Source organism: Lampetra fluviatilis, chromosome 24 (assembly GCF_964198595.1).
Source record: "Lampetra fluviatilis chromosome 24, kcLamFluv1.1, whole genome shotgun sequence".
NCBI lineage: Eukaryota > Metazoa > Chordata > Hyperoartia > Petromyzontiformes > Petromyzontidae > Lampetra > Lampetra fluviatilis.
The window spans coordinates 5,967,372-5,981,270 of record NC_136298.1 but is presented as its reverse complement, the minus strand read 5'-3'; positions in this window follow the sequence as shown (position 1 = coordinate 5,981,270).

Below are 13,899 nucleotides of genomic sequence, written 5' to 3'. Positions count from 1 at the left end.
ATTTCTTTTCTTAGTTGCTGGTGGCATCCAAAAACGATGATTATCATCTCTGCCATCTCCTCCGCTGTCTACCCGCATATCCTTTGCCTTCGCTTGGTCTCCACCCCATGGTTAATGTTGCCCATCTCACGTCAGTTGCTTGTCGTGCATATACGCGCGTTGAACTTCATTCGCACCGTACGTAGCCAACCGTGCCAATCGCACACGTGGAGTCAACTCCTGCATTCGCGGTCGTAGTGACTCGCCCATGTGCCGGCCTATTTACTGGCTACGCGCGACGCGCATCATCCAATTCACATAACGGATGGCGCCGCATGGCTCTCGGGAAGGGGGGGAAAACGCGGGAGTGTGAACAACCTACAGCGTTAGCGGGTCGCAGGGCCCACGCTTGAAAAAAAACGAACCTGTCGGCGCAGGGCTTGAGAAATTGAAATGTAAATGCATTAGGCGAGTTTGAAATACGAGCCGAATTGCGGCGCGAGGAAATGTGTTGGGCTCTGGCATGGCAATGGCCCACGTGTGTGTGTGTGTGCGAGCGAGCGAGCGCGTACGCGCGTGCGTGTGCACCGAATGTAAACCGCCACGACAATGAGCTCCGGGGTTTGGGCTCTGCGTGGCCGTCTCGGGAAGCAGGGATAATCGTTCGGCGGTTTGGGGAAATGCTCATCTACCTGGCTATCGAGCTACATTCCCATGAGACACCTGCGCCGGGTATAATTCATTGTTGTGGCACGGCAGGGCCCAAACTGCCTGTGGTTTTGGCACCGGAGTGAATGGTGGAGGGGGGGCGGTTCTGAAAATGACGTGGAGGCATCGTGCGTTGAGACAGAACCGTGAGGGAATGGGTTTTCCCCTGGTTTGTTTGAAGGCTTCACCAGGTGTTGTTCGGCACAGCGTCTGACGTTTCGCTCCACGTCGTGGGAGCTTCTTCGGGGAACTGAATTGAGCCCTCTCAGCATTTAAACTGCCATCGTGATAGAGCGTTGCGGGCGGCTGCTGCGGCGTTGCTGATTAGCGCACGGAACAAAACGCCGGACATCATGCCTGACACCGCGCAGTACAATCCCAAAAAACGCATTGGAGAGGCGTGCAGCAACACCACGACACACACAAAAAATATCCGACGTACTTGGGTTTGTCCTTGTTTGTAATGAGCATATGGCGCGGCCTTTCCTGTCTGACCCGACGCTGATGTGGCAGTTTTCCAGTGCCGTTTATTCGTGGCTACATTGATGGATCATAACCAGGCCCTGATATAGTTAATAAAAAAACTAATATTCGGTTACATATTGTTATAATTATCGTTTTTGTTAGCATTTGTATGAAAACTGTTGCGTACAGAGTAGAGCTAAATTACATATCGGCAACTGCTAGACTAGCACGTGAAATGTAAATGTGCAGCCCTTTAGAAATCCACTGCTGGATGAAGCACACCCGCCCACCCCATCTCAGTGATGGGGGTTGTTTGACCATACTTCACCATGCTCGTCAATGTGGGCAGATGAAGGAGGTTTAGGACCGGTTCATATGCCACTCACTTCAGATGCTGTCCGTAGCCAGGAATTGAACTCACTGGGTGTAATAACAACTAACGCGAATGTCACATTTTATTATAATGATAATACATTTTGTGAGTGTGATCCATGTAGGAGGCAACTGGAGAACTATACTTGGAGAAAAGTCACGCACCCAGAGAGAGGAGAGAGGACGCGCTCATACGTCCACACGGATAGGGCAGAACTCTCTAATGCCCTCCGACAACGGCCTAAATGCCAGGAATGTAAAGTAACATTTGATTGATTGACTGCATTGATGAACTTCTGAATCCGAAGGCCTCCCCATGCGTTGCTGATCATCGGGGTTTGCTTAACCATACTTCAAAATACATATAATCAGTATAGGTTGGTGAAAGGGTCGGCCCAAGAAATGCATTTACACTCGCTGCTACTTATCTAAATAGGCTCACCACCTTTCCACTATAGACCAAACCCAGACCTATTTCTCAGTCAGCCTCAGGTCTATCGAAACTCTGCAGTACACTGTAATAAAGGTTCAACCCAATAGTGGGATTTATCGAAGCCAACTCATCAGGATCAGGGCGGAGTGCGCAAACTATTTTTCAGCACTACTTAGCCACGATCACATACGTAGTAGTCTCTCTCTCACACACAATGCTCTTTTAACACGACTACACTTTCACATCCGGTTACAATTTCAATGACACAGTAATAACGAGATAATAAAAATACAAGGCCGCACGGCACCCATACTCACACCCTGTAGCCGAGGAAATACTGCATGCGGTAGGGGACTGTTGATCAAAAGGATCAGTGTACAAAGTAGCAGTTGAATGGAACGTGTTGAGTGCCTTCCTCTTCCAAGCCAAAAGTTGATGGGATCGGCTGCTTGGATTTTCTTTCTCCACGAGCTTCTATCCTGTGACTCTTTTCAACTCACGTCCACTGTCCTCCCATCTCTCCCTCGGTCTCCCTCTACTCCTTCTGCCCTACACCGGGGGCATGAACAGATCTCAGCGGTCTCTGTGTGAGTCTGTTGGGTCCTTGTGTGAGCCTGTGGGTCGGCGTGTGAGCATGTGGGTCTCTATGTGAGTATGTGGGTTTCTGTGTAAGTCTGTTGGTCTATGTGTGAGTCCGTGGGAGTCTATTAATCAGTGGGTCTCTGTATGAGTCTATCGTTCCCTGTGTGAGTGTATGGGTCTCTTTGTGAGTCCGTGGATCCCTTGGTAAGTCTGTGAGTATCTGTGCGAATCTATTGGTCTATGTGTGAATCCGTGGTAATCTGTGAATATATGGGTCTCTTTGTGAGTCTGTGGGGTATCTGTATAAATATGGGTCTCTGTGTGAGTCTGTAGGTCCCTGTGTATCTGTGGGTCCCCGTGTGAGTCTGTGGGTCTCTAATCTCCACAGTCCTTCTCATTGCCGTCGTCTTTGTCTCTTCTCAACACGTGCCCAAACCATGCAAGTCCCGCCTTCCTGACCTCCTCGCGAATATTAGTAACCCCCATCTAAGGCTGTGACTTCTTCATTCAACTACCCAATATCCAAGTGGCTCTTAAGCTGTTTTCCATTATTGACTTAGAAAGTGGTGTTCCTGGGTAAAAAATCTGACAGAAACGCAAGCAAAGAACACATGCAAACATTACATGGGCTCACGCGCAAATCTTGATACGATGCTCACGAACATTATTCATTCTGTGCGTGACGCGTACTCCGTCCAAAAGTGGAATGTAACGCACTGTCACATGCCACGATTGGTACATTGCATGGGCAAAATTGCGTTCCCTTTAATTATAACAAAAAAATTCCCAGTGACGGCACCATCAATGAATGCAAATTATGATGCAAATTAGATGTTGCGACTCAGTGGAGCATGACGGTCACACCTTTAAACGAATGGATATGTTGCATAGCAAAATGGGCATTGATTTTCTTCTTCATAGGAATCAATACATGAATTGATTTCTATTGGTCAATTTGATTTGATGTCAATTTCTTGTTTAAAGCATAAATGCCACGACCATTAACCAGCACGGTGAAATATGGTCAACAACAACAACAACCGCCATTCGCCGCTAAGTGGCGGTGACGTCACCACGATGCTTGTGCCAGGCTATGTGCACGATTAGGCCACGTGAAGTGTCGAATTATGATCAACAACCCCTATCACAGACAAAGTATGGAGATATATTCTTAGGTTTTTTCGGTAAAGTCACGTAGGTAAAACATCAAAATTAATAAAAAAAAAATAAAATAAAAAATCACGACGTTTCGGAGGCAACACAAGTCTCCGTCATCAGGTGGGACCGTCACAGCCGGATTAGCTGCATCAAGTGAGGCAATGATTCAAGATGTAATCCCTTAAAAGCAAGTTTTACCTACGTGACTTTACCGAAAAAACCTAAGAATATGAATCCTTGCAGTCACGAAAGCTTCAAATCTAAAGTATGGAGAGGCTTTCATCTAGCAGCGGATTGATAAAGGGCTGTATATTTACTTTTTAGGTTGGCCGTGATTGATATGTGATTTTTGCTTCGCCACTGCACAAGAGTGTATGATGAAATCTAACGGCTGTAAATGTGTGCAAGAGTTAGCGGGTTTGGAATATTAGTCAATACAGTCATTAAAAGTGACAACCAAAATTACGTGGTCCAAAATAGATAATCCACGGACAGTCATGTGGATTTATCATGATGTAACATTTAAACCCAAGCCTGAATATGTTGCATTGTATGCACATATCTTCAATAATGTTATAAAATGTAAAGTTTTAGCCAAACATTGAATAACAGTAATAATAATAATGTAACGTATTAACAATGGCATTTTAAAAGATCACTTTATCACTGAGTCTCAAAACTCATTTTCAGGAGGGTCCTGTGTTGGGATATTTTGCCAATTCCATAAATGAGCGCTTGGAAACACGTGAAAGAAGACCAGAGTATCCATATGATACCCACCATGCATACGAGGGGTTAAAAGTCAAACCTCTGCGTGGATAAATTCGAGCCTCCGTTGCTGTTCTTGCATCGCCTGCATCCTATGACAGTCTCCCATGCAAGTGTTGACCTGGCTCAACTTCGCTTAGCTTTTGAGATATGACGAGATCGGGCACATGTTATTTTAGTGTTTAGTTTGTTGTCCTTCCCTCGCACCTCCGATTAGCACGGTTGGCTACGTGCGATGCGAAAGAGGTTCAACATACATACATAAACAGGGTTGTTTGGCCTCAGGCCAAACGACGCAACTGCAGTTGCAAGCAATATTATTTCATCAAATAAGGTAATTCCACACACGAATTCCAGTAAAGTTTTCGGATGCAGCTTGGCTCACTCATGAACGTCATTTGTTTCCTCTGCGACCGAATTAATTCAGTCTTCGAAGAAGCTCCCAGCACGTGACGCGACGTCGGACGTCACGCAAGCAACAAGAAAACACGTGGTGCAACCTGTAAGCACATGTCAAGGCATCCACAATGCAACATTAGGCACGAGGAAATTATATCAATGCGCCAAACTACAGGTCGACGGTATGACGGGAGGGGGGTACATTTCGTTGGCTTTTGTCTGTGCATTCCGCCCAGCCTTATCTTCCCAACCTTTAATTTGACACCTGTGCGACATCAGACCCACGCTGAGGCCAGGTGCAGATTGGTGTCCGTTCTTCCAGAACAGACAAGACCTGTGCTCGATATTATCTCGTTGCCTGAACCATATCTGTGTGAAACAAAGTGGAATACATTGACTGTAAAATGCGAATCATTATCACCAGCATAATCATCATCATAATGAGCCGAGATCAATCCACTGCTGGATGAGGGCCTTTCAAAGCCGTCGCCATCTCTCACGATCCCGCGATTCGACAATCCACGCGAGTTGATTTCATCACTTCTTCTCGGTGGACATTCTCTCAGATTCCATCCCTTGGCTGCATCTCTGATGTTAGTCTCGACCACCAACCATCATCCCTCCTAACCACGTGCGCATTGGGTCGTTACTATTATACAACACAAAGCGTGGTTCAATATGAGCACGATTTATAGGTCTTTGTTGATGCGTTCCATCCCTTGCCTGCCACTCCCATCATTACACTTCACCATCGACCGTCACAAGCAAAGGCTTGGGCAGTATACGTCTCGAGAAAGTGAATAATATATATATTAATCCCTTCCCTTTAGGTGACAAAAGACAGGTTAGACGAATTTAAAATGTGACGCTGCTCGTTAATTAGTTTTCCACGAGGTCACTTTGCGGGAGTATGGGGTTTTGGAGAAACTTGAGGAGATATCTTTGTCTGGAGGGTTATCAAAGGATCTTGCTGGAGAGTGGATGGTACATTTTTGAGTGGACCATCGGGTATTTTTTCCCCTCCGACCGACGTGGCGGCAGCCTGTGGAGGCCTTCACCTTGAGTGGATTGACCAATGGCTGTTGGTGGTGAAGATCATTTGCATTGTATCTTATGCAATTTGCATTGCATCTTGTGCAATTTTCTGCTTGGCCTCTACTTGATTAATTCTAGTCACATCCGTTTTCTGAGTAATTACATTCCATTTCTTTGTCAAATATGAATGGTCAAGTTAAATTCACCGTCCTGGCTTATCTATATTCATATTTGTCCGAGATTGTTGCTAGCAATATTCTGGATTGGTAACATTTGACAATGTGTTGACATAACCCTTGTTGTTTTCCAAATGACTCCCATGTGTTAACCCAGGTCACCTTTGTAACATAGGCAACGTGTATCATCTCCACGTTAAATAAAGGATGCTACGACGACGACTACAATACGGGAGAGTGAGGTTTGGAGTATATATCAGCAGAGAGTGTGGATCACAACACCCAGTTGTTACTGGCATAAACAAAGTGTGTCAAGACCATACATTTCCAGGCCACCTCATGATTTATGTTATTCTTCAAAACTGGCTCTACAATCTACATCAATCACAAACTTGCCACGAGGCTTTTTTTGTATCTCAAATCTATAACTTATACCAACCAAAGTAATTACAGTCTTACTTTAAAAATACAATTTGAGGGACTGCAGTGCCAGTGATGGGGAAAAAAAGCCAGAGGATGAAAAGACGTCAGCATCTTCAGAGCAGCGATATGGCAATACTGCGTAATGCTGGAACTTACGTCACTATCGGGGGAACAGTTTGTTATTGTGCTGCCCTGTGAACCCTGGCCACACGAGTTTGATTCCTGCCTATGGTGCTCCGGTATCGTTTGGTCGAGGAGCCGCCCACAGCCGACAATGTCAGCACTGGGCGCGGGAGGGCATGTGCCCACAGACGTTCGTCGTCGTCGGTCTGACTACGGTGGAGCGATGCACACGACATTGTCAATTGTGATGGCTGACACGGGTGGCAACGAGTGGCGTCCGACCTTGTCTCTCCACTTCGCCGATGTGCACTGACAATCGCGGTCAAGTGTGGGTTCACGTAGCCCTCGTGACCAGCGCAAACCGTGGGGTGGCCTTCATGCAAGCGGTGAAGTGACCAAGCACTGCACCTGTACGTATAGTTGAAGATTAACTATATATATATAACTTCATACGAGTAATGCGACAACAATTCATCTCCACAGGTGGCCCTCATTCACAAATGGAAACGGAAACATTTAAATGGTTTGGTGATGTGTCTCTCTTACACGACGACCACTGGTTTGAACCGAACCGACCTCAGTCAGAGCTGTGTATTTCCCAACGGGGTGGCGGAGGCTGGGGCTGCCTCGAAAAAAAATTAATTACACATATGTGCCGAAGCACTGCACCTTCAGACTCTTCACCTTTAATGCCACATTTTCATCAGGCACAAGCCACCTGCATCCATTCCGTCGTGTGCCAGTACACTAAATACTCCTGTCATGACGCGGTTAACGTAAGACGCACGCTGGATGACACTCGCAAAGGCTTGGCAACTTCATGACTATGCATACCCATATGCGCACATGTACACTTAGCTCATAATAGCAGGGGCACAGGGACATACACGTGCTGCCATATGTACGCACTTGTAAGCGCGAATGTGAGTTTACCCCAGTGGTTCTCAACAGTGTTGGTACGGCGGCCCCCCAATCCAGAACACTGGACCATATGCCACCCCCCTCCCCGCCCCTCCCACTAACTCGGGTACCATCATCATCAGCATCATCGACAATCCCTCGCAATCGAGGATGATTGTGTTCCATAGAAAGGTGGATGATCTGTGGGTCCGAAGTTGGCTCAAGAGACCAATCTGGGATGGACACATTCTGCCGCAGCTCGGGCACACGTGGCGGGGGTGGAACTGCATTCGTAAGCCGGGCTGCAGCGTCGTGCTGTTTCCGCCCTTCCTTCATTTCCTCTTCCTGTTTCTGCTGTTGAGTTTCAAAATGTGTGGATCTTTTGAAATAGACTCTGTGTGTGTGTCTCCTTCAGGGGTATTCCTGGGCAAGAGTCTCGCATGAGTCGGTGTCGATGGAGTATTTCATCGTGTTGACCTTGAGGACATCCTTGAGGCGCTTTCTCTGCCCGCCTCTTGAACGCGCACTCCGACTAAGCTGGGAGTGGAAGACTTCCTTCGGGAGTCTGCAGTTGAGCATACGGACGACGTGGCCGGATCAACGAAGTTGATGTCGGATGATCGTGGCCTCAATGCTCGTGGTGTTTGTTTGCGAGAGGACGCTGATGTTAGTGCGTCTGTCTTCCCACCTGATTTTAAGGATCTTCGCAGGCAGCGCTGAATGTACTTCTCTAGCCGGTTGAGATGTCTCCTATATGTTACCCACATCTCAGCTCCGTACAGTAAGGTAGTGATCACGACTGCTTGATAAATCATGATTTTGGTTTTGTACCTGATGTCACGTTGCCCAAACACCCTTTTCCTCAGCTGACCGAAAGCTGCACTTGAACATTTCAGTCGATTTTGGATTTCGTTGTCGATGTCAGCATTCTGAGAAAGAAGGCTTCCGAGGTTATGGGAAATGCTCACCGTGGATGTAGATGGTCGGTGCTGGGGACTGCTCATTAAGAACTGGTTTATGGAGGACCTTAATCTTTGAAATATTAAGGATCAGTCCCATTTTCTCATATACTTCAGTAAAAGTTATTACGATTGCCAGAAGATCCGCTTCTGAATGGGCACACACTGCATCATCATCATCATCAGCATACTGGATCTCAACAACTTCTGTCGGGATGGTCTTATTTTTAGATCGAAGTCGGTTGATGTTGAACAGCTTACCATCCATTCGGTAGTTAGCCCCATGCCTGCTCGAAGCTTTCCAATAGTTAGCTGTAGCATCGCGTGTGTGTTGAACTTCTTTCACACCGTACGTAACCAACTATGCTAATCGGAGGTTAATATTGTGCGGTGATAATGATGTGCATTAGTGTCTTGTGGCCGCAACGTGGCGCTGACGTTCCCTGCGCACATTACGCATTTTTCCTGAACGGTATCCATGCCGCAGCCTCTGCCCCCTCACCGCCACCGCTGTAAGTTCATATCCACATTTATTTATAATAAAATGACTTTAAATGCTGCTGCTGCTAACGTTGATAAATGTGGTTATAATCATAATGATTATACGATTACGCGGATGATTATATTGTTTTTCTGCAAGAAAGTCATTTCCTTTAATATTCATTATCTCATTTGTTTGCTATCATTCGAGCAGTTAATACTCATGACAAACTTGGTTAAATTTGTTAATTTTTCAAATTAAAGTTAAAGGCATTGATGCATTAGCTCTCCAAATCTGTCGGTCCGTGTGTCCGTCTGGGGAATGGTAACTCGCAAAGTTGACCCAAAACGAATGGAACTGTGTAATAAAGTTATTATGCTATCAGGGATTTGCCGTATTTAAAACTAGCAAAACTAATCAAATAGTTCCTTTAAAACAAACAAACTCAGCACTAAAATGACTCATCCTACCCTTATCATCCCGTTGTCTCATCACAACCTTTGTACGTACTGCCCTCATAACGCGCACGGCATGACTGCCATCTCTATCGTGGCCGATTAAAAACTTTCTAGGACAAACCCAAGTTGGAAAGCGTGATACATATAATCCACGTGTATGCATGATTTTTCTTGTCTAATTCTGTAGTGCGATTAGGGCTTTGGTATTTACTTTTACACAACAGTTAATACCAATTATAAATCCGCAGTGTCTTAAATCTACAGCTTGTTCTCCAGCAACCCCGCGTGTTTTCATAACGCGAATTGGACACAACGCGATGAATGTATTCGGGAACACGTTCTTGATAACGCGGATGCGAATTGGATATAACGCGATTGAGTGAACAGAACTATCTCGCGCGAGTAAGGAATAAGCGGTCGTACAGCTGCTTCGGCGTAGCGTCACACGAGGCATTGAGATGCTGCTGGATGCTTCTAGATCCACTACCCACCACACGCCACAGTCTTTGTTCAGCCTCCATACGCATCTCACGTGCCATCGTCCACTTTGCTTTACCCTACATTATTTGTCTCGCTTTGCATACAACGTTGTTGATTTGAATTAATTCCCATTGAATCAGTGGTTATTATAATGCAATAACGCGGTGTTTTTCAGGAACGCAACTATCACGTTATAGGAGAACTACCGCGTTATAGGAGAACTACCGCATTATAGGAGAACTGGCTGGACTCAGTGCTCAATCGCAGCTGGAACAGTCCGGAACAACTTTCCCAGAACGATTTTGGCACAACACATTCCACCTCGCCTTATTTCGTCCCGATAATCGTGATCAACCGCGTTCATGGGATTATATTTAGCATCGCCGATTAGCACAGTTGCTAGGTACGGTGCTAAAGAAGTCTCAACATCCATACGAATATAGAATACAACAATATACAGTCATCTTATGAATGTGTACCTCGTTCTCCAGTGGTAGCGCCTCACGCCGATTATTTTATTCTCTTAAGTTGCCTAGCATGGTGTCCCCAAAAAATATCGAGTGAGAAATGAGACACTTGTGTACCTGAGTACAACATTGGCCTCGATGCTGTTGAAAGGCTGCGATCAGTTTCCGTGGGCAGCCGCATGGGTAGCTGCACGAATGGTGGCTAAATGAACCATACTCGAACACCTAAGTAAACACGCGCAGCCTTCTTGCACGTGCACAAACACGTATCGCAGACTTGTGCGCACACACAAAAGAGACACACGCGCACAAAGACGCCACCTTCAGTTTTAGCCTCTCAGAATGTCTTGGCACGTGCAGGTATTGAGGCACACGTGGTATCGATGTATTCAAATGAAAAGCAAAGTCACAATCTTTTTCAGATTAAATGAACATTGTTTACAAGCCCTCGCCAGTGGTGGAAAAGCCACGTTCTCATGACAGAGTCGACTATATTATGGGACCTCCTTTGCCAGTACCAAAATATACTAATAGGGTTTTTTTCCCCTTTTTTCTGGCAACAAAACTGACACCTTTTTTGTATTGTTTTTGTTTGCATTTGACTGCAAGTATTGTGGTTAATGTAAGCATGATGCCTTGCAAAAGGTGTCAGTTTTGTTGCCAGAAAAAAGGGGAAAAAAACCCTATCAGGGTCGACTATATTCATAAAACTAAGTGATGCTTGTTTTATCAACCTCTGAGTGGTGATTAGTGGAGTCCAACCCCCCAGCCACCACACCCCCTTTGTCTCCCCAGTGCTGAGGTTTACACTGCACCAGGCACTCATTGAAGGTCGCTTCGACGCAGGCCCACGACTGGTTCCAAAAAACTTCTGATATCACTCACCATTGATGTCAGCCGTGGTCGGGAGTCGAACTCAGGTTGTCGAGGTTCGATGTGTAGTAGCGTGGGCGTATCATGCACGCACAATGTTGCAGGGCACCTGTGCCAGGCCTGCTCGACCTATGTCTGCGACACGTGAACTTGCGACCTCTGCGGCCCTGATTGGGCCGGTATCTAAAACCTGTGACCTGAGGGTTCAAGCCCCTTGCTTCATCGGCTGAGCGCTAGAGTCTGGACTTTCCTCACTTGCTGTTCGGACTCTGTTGATCTCGTTGTATGTGACTTGCATGACATCATTGGTCTGCATCCCCTGGATTTCCTCGCATATTCCCTTGTGTAGTTCTTTGCAAAGCCCGCTACGTCAACTTTGTTTTCTCTTTGCCTGGACATTTGCCCTGGAATATGGTGATCTTGATAGGTATGCGGTTCGAGAAGAAGAAAACATCCCCTGAGACTTTGTATAATATGTACTGTGGTTAATTTAACTTTTTGGACAATGGCCAATTCTGGAAGTGAGGTTGAGAATAAATGTATAGAAGAAAAAACAACATCAACAGCTTTAGAGGGAGTATTTAGTTTTGGGCTATTCAGACGTTCTCCAATTACGCATATTTTTGTGAATCAGAATATTTATTTATCCTGGGGGAATCCGATGAGCTATGCAGCTCTTTTATGGAAATAGCCCCAGAACACGATCTTCGCACAAACCCAGAGTTTTAGGGGGCGGTTGGCGAGGTGGGACTGATGGGTGGGTTTGGCAACAAGAGACGTGCAGGGGATGTGGGAGTTTTAGGAATGTAGTGGTGGTAGTAGTGAAGGGTGGAGGTTGTGGGATGGTGGTAGAGTGGGGTCGGGTGGTGGTCATTGGGTAGAGTGGTTGTTGTTGGGGTAGGGTGGAGGTAGGTGTGGTAGTTGGGTAGGATGATGGCGGTAGTGGCTGTGGGTAGGGTGGTCTTCTTGGGGGTAAGATGGTGGCTACGGTGGTCGTGGTTTAGGGTGGAGGTAGTGGCGGTAGTGAGGTAGGATGATGGAGGTGGTGGGGGTAGGATGGTGATAGTTATATGGTGGTTACGTGACAATGTTGGTGTTGGTAGCCATGGGGTTGGGTGGTGGTGGCGGTAGTAGATCGGTTGGAGGTCGCTGTAGTCGTGGGATAAGATGATAGTGGTGGTATATTAGGATGGTTACAGTTCGATAGTGGTAGGGTGATGACGGTGGTGATGGGGTTGAGTGATCGTAGTGGTGATGGTGGAGGTGGTCGTAGACCCGAGTCCAATTCTCTCTCACGGCCAACACCAGTGACGATTATCTTAACTGCTCATGGGTCTCACGTAGGTCGACTTAGCCTTAAATGAGTACCTGGTGCGGTGTGTACACATCACCACTGGGGAGACAAAGACGGCCAGGCGTGGTGTTGGCCACCCATCCCATAGCGTGCCGTGCCGGCATTCATAGGTGCCCGTTAACAGTACTTACCCCAAAAGTCTCTTCGGACTATATGGGGGGGATCTTGGTCTTTAGGGTTGGGTGGTGGTGGTTGTGGAGTACGGAGGTGGTAGTGGCGACGGTGATGGTGGTAGTAATGTTTCACCCTCCTCTTCCTTCATCTGTCATGAATGCAGTTTTTCCCCGTGTGTGTGCGCCGGATGGGTGTGTGGCTGAGTGTGCGTGTGCTGGGAGCGGTTTGCGCGCTGCGCAACGAACCCGGCGACCCGAGTTCGATTCCCGCTCACGGCCAACACCGGTGACGATTATCTGAGCCGGTTCTGGGCCTCCCTGAGGTCGACTCAGCCTCAAATGAGTACCTGAAGCAGCGGTGTGTAAACATCGCCACTGGGGAGACAAAGGCGGGCAGGTGTGTTGCTGTCCACCCGCCGTTTCGTGCGGCGAGCCGGCCTTCATAGTTGCTACACACTAACAGCACTTGTCCCCCTACCATCTATGAAGGCTATACGGGGGATCTTTGTCTTGGTGCTGGGTGGGATGGGTGTGTGGGGTAGGTGGGTGGGGGAAGAGCGGAGAGAGAGAGAGAAGGGGGGGGAGTGAGCGCGCGAGGGGACCACACAGAGAGAGAGAGAGCGAGACGCGGCCGACACGCGAACGGAGCGCGGAGGGGAACAAGCAGCGAACCCACATCACGTGTTAACTCAAGCCGGACAAACACAACACACACACAGACCGCCCGACAGACGCGCATGTAAGAAGGCAAATAAACTGGTGGGTCAAGACGATTACAAAGAAGAAGAGGAAGAGCTCCTGTGCACGTGTTATTGTCTCCGCCTCCTCTTTAAATTCTCCCTGCGACTGCGTGGCTCAAAGGTGCTATGATACAGCGTGCTGTGTAGTTTAGTCCTGGCTGCAGAGGTACACCTCCGGACAGCTTGATGGGCGGATACATCTACTGCTGCCACTGCTGTACCGTGTCGGCTGTAGCTTGTTGTCGTTATTTGCTCGGCGTGAGCTCTGCGTCCATTCATCCCGATCTAGCGAGAGTGGTGAGTGCTACGGGTGTGCGTCACTTCATCCATAGCGCAGCACGGACTTTCTTGGGAGGGTGTTTCTTTTTTGTGTTCTACACAAGGCGATACATTTATAGATAGCACAACTAAACTAATTTGGAGATGTATATATTTAGAGAGAGAGAAAACCCG